Here is an 8,468-nt window from a genome sequence, read left to right as displayed (position 1 = left end):
CCTGGTCCCTGTGGCCCTGAGATATACAGTCTTGTTTGACCTGTGCTTCAAGCTGAACCCCTCTGGAAGTGGCTGGGAAGCAGAGGGGGCGGGAGCCCAAGCAGTGGAGTGACAGTGAGCTCAGACTCAGTAAATGGTCAACTTTTGTAGAAGCATCCCAGGCACTGCCAAGATTTGCAGAAAGTGCCTGCACTGTTCTGTCAAACACCTTCGCAAACTGGCCCTCCATTCTTTGCAGACAGCTACTCACCACCCTTTTCATTCATCTTACTCTTGTGTTTCCTTTTTTTTCTTTTTCTTAAAGTCATACCACTTGCCAGGATATCCCCAATCAACCTCTATCTTCTCTCATCATTCAAAGGCTTCCTGAAACCACCTCTTCCAGGAAGTCTTCCCTGACTAACTAGAACAATGAAAACCTCTGGCATCCTTCCACGCTAACCACTCTCCAAGAACTTCCCCTTTGTTCCCACAGAATGTAAATGCTGCAATTTATTTATCATTAAATATGTGTTTGGAACACATTCTCAGGAAGGATATAGCAATAGGTGATGCCTTTGGAGACCTCAGCTGGTGTCTCGCTGATGTGCAAATGACCCCAACACATCACAGCAGCAAACAAGTGTTAATGCTACACAAGGGACTCTGCAGGTAGTTGCTCAGACCGTGTCTTCAGAACCTGAACTTCTACATTTCTAGTGGTGCTGCTTATATGTTCACCATTAGCCAGACGCTTCAGTCCTAGTCATTCAACAGAAATTCACTGAAACCTACTATGAGCCGAGTCCGGTGTTAGATATGAAGATGTAGTGCCCATTGAAAGTTTTTAAGACTATTGTGGTGGGTCATCAATTTGGTGGCCCTAAAGGAGCCAAGCCTCTCAGCATTCATGCCCTTGTGAGGCTCCCACCCCCTCTCCCTTTTGAATCTGAGCTGGCCTGTGATCTGCTTTAATTAATAGAATATATTAATAGAATATAGAATAGAGAATAGAAATGATGTGCCAATTCCAGGCTGAAGCCCAAGAAAATCGGGAAATTTCTTCTTTTGTGTTCTGGGGAGCCCTGAGCTACTACTTTTGGAATGATTTGTTATACACAAATTCATAACCAAAACAAACAAACTATAATTCCCGAAAGCAGGAGAGGAGCCTATGATCATCCAAAGTGGCTTCAAGATACTTTGATAAACCAAATACTTAGAAATTTAATGATCAAACAGAGTAATGGTGCCAACAGGCCTTTTGAAAAACCAGCCGGCTCTATCAAGTTCTTGGCTTAAAATAATAACCAACTAGTTATTTTCTCACAGTTCTGTGATCTGAGCTGGGCTCAGCCGGATGGTTCTTCTGCTGGTCTTGCAGGAGGCAGGGTTCAGCTGGAACTTAGGATCGCCGAGCTTCTCCCTTTCACTGTCGTCTCAGGGCCTCCCCCGTGATTTCTCCAGGAGAGCAGCAGGCCTTCTAACATGGTAGCTGTGCTGCAGTGGTGAGTGCATCTGACATGCGGGTCAAAGGGCCTTTACGGTGTACCATAGGGGGAGAGTCTGGAGGCGGGGATTGGAGTCACATCACCACACTTGACTATGTAGAGTCTGCAGGGCCTTGGAAAGGTGTCTGGGCATGTGTTCTCTCTCTCACCACTATCTCTGCATCATAAGAATGGAGGCGATAGCAACCCCTACCTCACGGATTGTTTGGAGGATTAAATGAGATGATACATGAGATGCCCTTCACATGTTCCTGGCACATAGGAAGCATTCAACATGTGGTAACTATTAGTATTTTATTTTATTCTTTTAATGATTTTATTTATTTATTTTTAGAGAGAGAGGAAGGGAGGGAGAAACAGAGAGAGAAACATCAGTGTGTGGTTACCTCTTGTGCGCCCCCTACTGGGGACCTGGCCTTCAACCCAGGCATGTGCCCCGACTGGGATTCGAACCTGTGATGCTTTGGTTTGCAGGCCAGCCCTCAATCCACTGAGCCACATCAGTCAGGGGTCTATTAATATTTTATTACAGTTACCCTCAGCAAATAAGTTAATAAAATTGTATTTAAACATTTAAAATTTTCAAAATTTACTTATTTATTTTTTTGAGAGAGAGAGAGACAGAAAGAGAGAGAAAAAAAATGATTTGTTGTTCCACTTATTTAGACATTCATTGGTTGTTTCTTGTATGTGCCCTGACTGGGGATCGACTTTGCAAACTTGGGGTAATAGGACAATGTTCTAACCAACTGAACTGGCCAGGGCTTGTATTTAAACAGCTATAGGGAAGTATTTTTGTATAATTCTGGGCATATACTAAATTTTTCATGCTCGTTTTAAAAATATGTTGCTTTAAACAGTTCTATAATTCACACAATTAATGGCCTTTCACCCAGTTCTGCTGTAATGTTACAGTTGTGGCTTTACTTAATCTCTTTCTTTGGGTACGCTTTTATCTTGAATAAAAGAGTAGAATCAATTGTGACCTCATGTAGCTTGAACAAATCTGACATTCTGAGTTTGTTTTAGGCAACATTTTTTAAGATTTTATTTATTTATTTTTACAGAGAAGAGAAGGGAAGGACAAAGAGAGGGAGAGAAACATCCATGTGTGGTTGCCTCTCACACACCCCCCACTGGGGACCTGGCCCGCAGCCCAGGCATGTGCCCTGACTGGGAATGGAACCAGCACCCTTTGGTACACAGGTCTGCACTCAATCCACTGAGCTACACCAGTTGAGGGTGTTTTAGACATTTTTTTTTTCAAATCAGATTTATAGGGAGATAAGAAAGCAAAAGGGTTTTGTGAGAGGAAAAGAAACCCAATGTTTTCTGAGAATTCTGAGGCTCTGATCTGATGTATCTCGTAGTAAAGGGAACCACAGGCGTCACTGCACATCACACACACCCTCTGATGAGGTCTCCGGAGAGTAATGCCTTCACAGACAGCATGGGGTGCATTGATCACGGTCCCTTTGTGGTCTCATCTCAGCTTGTCCCTCCCGTGTCCTCTCTCTCTGACTCAGGGAGCAGCTGGGACTCTGTGAAGGCACAGAGTCCACTGTTTCCGGCAGGGCACACCTGGAGTGCTGTGGGCTGGGGGTGGGGGTCACAAAGTCATTCGCCCAGACAGAGAGAATGCAACACTTATTTATGTTTTTGAACTTTTGTTCCCTTTGACCGTGACTGACAAAAGAGAAATGAGGATTCATTTTAGCAAGAAGTATTTCTAGAAAAATATCTGTCAAATCTGAAAAGTTCCTTTAAAAGGAGGGTTAATTGGGTTGGGCTTATAAGGAAGAGAATTGCAAGGAGGTGTTAAGGTTTGCCAGTAAATTACAGGAATTTCTTAGTACTCCATCACAGTTTCCCAAACCAGGGAAAACAATTTCTTGCAAGCAACTAATTCCACAGAAGTCTGCAAACCCACAAGTTTCACTCTCATCTTCCCTTTGGGTGCCTGGAACCCCCGCAACAATGCGGATTCGCCCCACCCCACCCCACCCCACCCCACCCCATCCGGTCCTGGGCCTTTCCCTGCTCCCCTCTGGCCACACTGTTGGATTCCCGCTGGTCACCACAGATGTCTCTGTGGCCAATGGCGCACGCCGGTGGGCAGGGTTTGCGCATGGGTTTACTGGAGAGTATCCCAACACCTTAGCACGCTATCTGGATTCACTGAGTATGTGTAGAATCAAAGGTGTGATTGTGAAATGTGATTTTCAAGAATTGTTCGGAATGTGACTGGGAAAGACCCGAGGCTCTGGAGCAGAGTGTGTGGGCGCCGAAGCACAGGCGTCCGACAGGTCGGCCGCGCACGTGTTGTTATTCTGCTACTGCGATTCCGTTCTTTTCTTTCCCTTTTTCTTTGTGGGCCTCCTCTAATTTTCTGCACCCTCACAGGTTGGGGCGGAGCTGGGCAGATTTGGCATAGTAGAGAGCATCGGGAATTCATACCCACACTTATTTGAACCTCTTTTTCCTATCAAAAAACAAAAATTTCTTACGAGTTCAACGTTTTCTAGAACGTGTTACGAAAGAGGTTTAGTCAAAAAGACCACAGCCCGTGTCATCAACGGACTCCGCAGGTCCTTCTTTCTTTGCCTCCACTTTCTCTCCAGCGGGGGTGGGAGGGGGGGTGGGGGAGGGCCGGCAGCAGTGGAGGGGCAGGACCCCCTGCTGGTGCAGCACTGGCTGCAGGCCTGGGTCCACCAGCCCCTGCGTTGCAGAGGAGGCTCCTCGTGTTGACACTGGCCGGAGCCTGGCCGGAAAGGTTCGACATTTACACCAGCTGCTGTGATGAGGGCATTGATCTTATCCTCTGTCACCGCCACCTCATCCTCGTGCAGGATAAGGGCCCAGGAGATGTGCAGGCGAGCTCCGAGGCGGCGGCCAGGCTGTGGGCGAGTGCGGGCGAGTGCTGCAGCGAGTGGGGCTAGTCCAGGGCCTCACCCCAACGCGACCTTGGCTTCTTCCTAGGCGGGCCGAGCACCTTAGCGGCAGCTGGAGAAAAGGGCTCAATTTTTATTTTATTTTATTTTTTTTTTTGACAGGGAAGGAAATGAAGCAAGACAGAAAGTCAAAGCCTCCCTTCTTCCTACCTGGTTTTCTGGTGGAAAGGCTCAGCTGTAAAATGGCTGGGAAGGAGCGTCACAAGTAGGAACAAAGCAATGAGGGAGAGCTTTGCTGGGAAAGAACCATGGAACCAGCCGGCGCTCCCGGAGGCAGAGATGGGAGGGGCTGTCGGGCAGCTAGGACCCTGAAGGGGCGACCACTGGCTGCTTCACGGGAGAACTAACCCTCAGAAGGGTTTGAAGGGCCAAAAGTCTCGGATACTTAGGGACTGGTGAAGAGGGGCATGTTCCGTCAAGGTGACAGGAGGGGCAGAAATGGACAGAGGGCTCCAGCGCCATCACTGGGGGGGGGGGGGCGGCCCACAGAGGCGCACATGCGGACAGCAGGGGGGCCTTGCAATCCGTGACTGGGAGTGAGTCCAAGGCTGGAAGCCACTCTCTGAAAGAGGCTGGTTGAGGTGATGATACAGAACACCTGCCCGGGGTCTGCTCTGGCTACCCCAGGCACCCCAAAAGTCAAGAGGATGCAGGCAAAGGAAGAGGACCGGAGGGCAAATGTATCTCTGGCATCACAGTCAGGCTGAGAGGCGGGAATGCCATGCTCTTCTTCTCCGGCCACGCAGGGATCTGGGGACTAGACTTCCGCTCTGGTAGTCAGAAAATGCTAGTTCCAGCTCAGGCAGTTTCCTAGGGATTTGCCCCCAGCCCTCTAAATCCCACCTCCACGCCCACCCCCTGCAAGAGTAAGCCCATCTTCTAACCTGAATTCGTAATGAATATGAAGGCGAGTCAGTAATGCCTGAGCCATGACCTAGGGGAACTGATGAGTTAGAAATCTGCAATATAAAATCATTCATTCAATCGACTATTGTTAGTGAAAGGCCCGCAGGGTGCAGGCTAGAGGCACAGCGATGAAGACAAGAGGACTCTTCACCCCTGAAACTCCAAATAAATACAGTATTGATTTACCCAAATCCTTTCATAGATAACCCCCACAAACCCTTCAGTGGTTCTCCAGAAAGACATTTTTTCTTCATTTTTTACACACAGAGGCTTGATAATAGAATCCATTTGCAAAACAAATGGTTAGGGGAAGAAAAAAAAGAACTCCAAAGAAACCCTAACTAAACCTCTCGGCTGTAAACAGATGCTCAGATAAGATGCTCAGTCTTATCTGAAATATACCGAGATAACGGCACTGAAAACCCTGCGACAGCCTCTGGCATATTGCTCTTTAATTCTCGATGATATGAAGATAGTGTCAAAGAAAATTCAGTCACTTGCATTCATGTTATAGCTTTTAAATCGTTAAAAAAAATCTAATTTATTTTAATGCAAGTATTTTATGCACATAATTAAAAGAATCAAATCTATAAGGCTCGTAACAACAAAAAAATCAGCCCCTTGACCTACTTCCCTTACCTAGGTTCATCTGCAAAGTGAACTATTTTCTGCTCTCTCAGCTGCCTTTTTCTAATCAGAGTAATACCCACCTTGTGCCATCTCTCGATTCAGCTTCTTTAGAGATTATGCACTGACTTTCCATTGTGACCAGAATTTCACTCCCAAACACTCCCATTTTGCAGATGGTATCCAGATGGTCACACACTACAACCATGTGGGTTGTTTTCACACGGCAGAATGAAGTGCTGTACTGGTTGGCACAGAAGCGTCCTCATGCCCCATCCAGGCCAGCCCGTCTGCTCCAGTCCCTGTCCTGGACACCCCGGACTTCCCCAGGACCCAGCAGCTGAGGGGGCCCCCAGAACCCTGCTCCAGTGCTCTGGTCACTAATCCCTTCCGACTGCCAGTTGCCTGTGCCATACCGTTCATTTCCAATCCTCTTTTCTTCCCAATGGTCCCAATTTTTTGTGCCCCAATTCATATTTGAGGTGTTCGTTGTTGTGTCTATGGAAATACTGTTCACTGCAGAGCCTGTAACACTGACTACATTTTTCTTCTACAGCTTTCTGCTTTTACTGCAATGAATAAATACCTGCTTTTTTATTTAACACCTGAATACTATCTCTCTTCCTTATATAATTTCCCAGGTAGTTAAAACTATCACTCATGTTGTCAGTTATATTTTCTTCTCCTGAAAAGATCTTTTCTGGAGACCTATGTATGTGTTCATCTTCCGACCCGGTGTGCTCAAACTCTTCTCCTGATCCGCTGAGTTGTATTCTGTGAACTTGAGTTTACTATCAAAGCCTCTTTTCTAGAGCCTGTGGCTGCTCTTTTGGTTTATCCCTTAGAGTAGAGCACATCCTCTAGTATCCTCAGACAGGATGCTTTTAAAAGGTAATGCTTTCTCTTTCTCAGATTTGGCATGTCTGAGAATGACTTTTGGCTAACCTCACGCTTGGCCAGCTGGGAACAGAATACTAGGTTGCAAATCATTTATACTGAGAATTTCCTGACTGTATTGCTCCAGGGACTTCTAGATTCAGGACTGGTTTTTTTTAATAATAATTATCCAGTTCCCCTTTCTTTATGATTTTTTTCCCCTGGTGGAAGCTTTTAGGGACTTCTCTTTAACATTTCTGTGATACGCCCCGGTAGGGGCAATTTCATTTTGTCATCTGTCTTTTGCTGAATACTCAGTAGGTTTTTTCCATCTGGAGTCTTGGTATCTGGGAGTTTCTTGTATTATTTCTATGTCTTTCCTCTCTTTTTAAGTGGACATACTTCACATAGGATGTAATTCGCCCATTTAAAGTGTTTTAGTGCGTTCCCCAAGCAACCATCACCACCATCAGTGTTAGAGCACTTCCATCACCTGAGAGAAAGCCACACCCACCAGCACTCACACCCCATTCCTCCCATCTTCCCCCTCGTCCGGCCCTAGGCGGCCGCCGATCTATTTTCTGTTTCTACAGACTTACCTGTTCTGGACATTTCATATAAATGGAGTCATACAACGACCACAGTCTTCTGCAAGTGACTCCTGTCACTTGGCGTGTTTTCAAGTCTCATCCACAGTGTAACACGCGCCATACTACTTTTTAAAAAATTCTTACCCAAGGATATTTTTTATTATTGATTTGAGAGAAACATCGATCATTGCCTCCTGTACATGCCTCAATTGGGGATCAAACCTGCAACGTCGGTATGTTCCTGGATCCTGACTGCAAATCAAACCTGCAAACTTTTGGTGAACAGGGTGACTCTCCAACCAACCGAGCCCCCCCACCCGCCCCCAGCCAGGGCGTACTGCACTTACTTACAAATAATATCCCACTGGTCGGATGTGTCACATTTTATTCACTCCTCAGTTGACATTTAGGTCGCTGCTACAAACGTTCATGTACAAGTGGTTGTATAAACATGTCCTCAGCCCTGGCTGGCGTAGCTCAGTGGATTGAGCGTGGGCTGCGAACCAAAGCATCGCAGGTTCAATTCCCAGCCAGGGGACATGCCTGGGTTGCAGGCCATGGCCCCCAACAACCGCACATTGATGTTTCTCTCTCTCTCCCTCTCCCTCCCTTCCCTCTCTAAAAATAAATAAAATCTTAAAAAAAACCCCACAAAAAAACATGTCCTCCGTTCTCTTTGCCTGAAAATGAATTCAGCAGACTTCCACTTTTTTTCCCCTCCTTTGTTGAAGTTCATGGCTCCCCATCAGCACTTTTAAGTGTGAAGTTCTCACGAGCTGACCTGCCTATCTCTTCAGGGTCACATGTAGCCAGAGCTTCAGACGAGACCCATATATCGACTCACCTGGTGGTTCTCCAGGACGCCTGCTCTCACAACCGCCTACTTTGCCAGATTCTCTTCACAGGCAGGGATCTTCCTCCCTGATTACTTGCCCCACGTGTTCAAGACTGCGCAGATGTCACCTCCCCCACGAACATCTATGACTTCTCCCCGAACTCCCCACGCGAACGTCCACAGGGCACTGGCT

General features: G+C 46.8%; 1 long non-coding RNA gene across 1 annotated transcript; it reads right to left on the bottom strand.

The window, feature by feature from the left end:
• Positions 1–4,389: 4,389 nt before the first annotated feature.
• Positions 4,390–8,410, bottom strand: LOC123818319. Its single transcript, XR_006785606.1, has 3 exons — positions 8,285–8,410; positions 7,792–7,936; positions 4,390–4,493 (listed from the first exon to the last, which is right to left on the bottom strand). It is a non-coding gene; the product is annotated as an uncharacterized LOC123818319 (long non-coding RNA).
• Positions 8,411–8,468: the final 58 nt, after the last annotated feature.

Source organism: Phyllostomus hastatus, unplaced genomic scaffold (assembly GCF_019186645.2).
Source record: "Phyllostomus hastatus isolate PE091 unplaced genomic scaffold, TTU_PhHast_1.1 phas_contig_283, whole genome shotgun sequence".
In the NCBI taxonomy this organism is placed as follows: domain Eukaryota; kingdom Metazoa; phylum Chordata; class Mammalia; order Chiroptera; family Phyllostomidae; genus Phyllostomus; species Phyllostomus hastatus.
The sequence above is the reverse complement of the archived record's forward strand: the minus strand, read 5'-3'. Positions and strand labels throughout refer to the sequence as shown.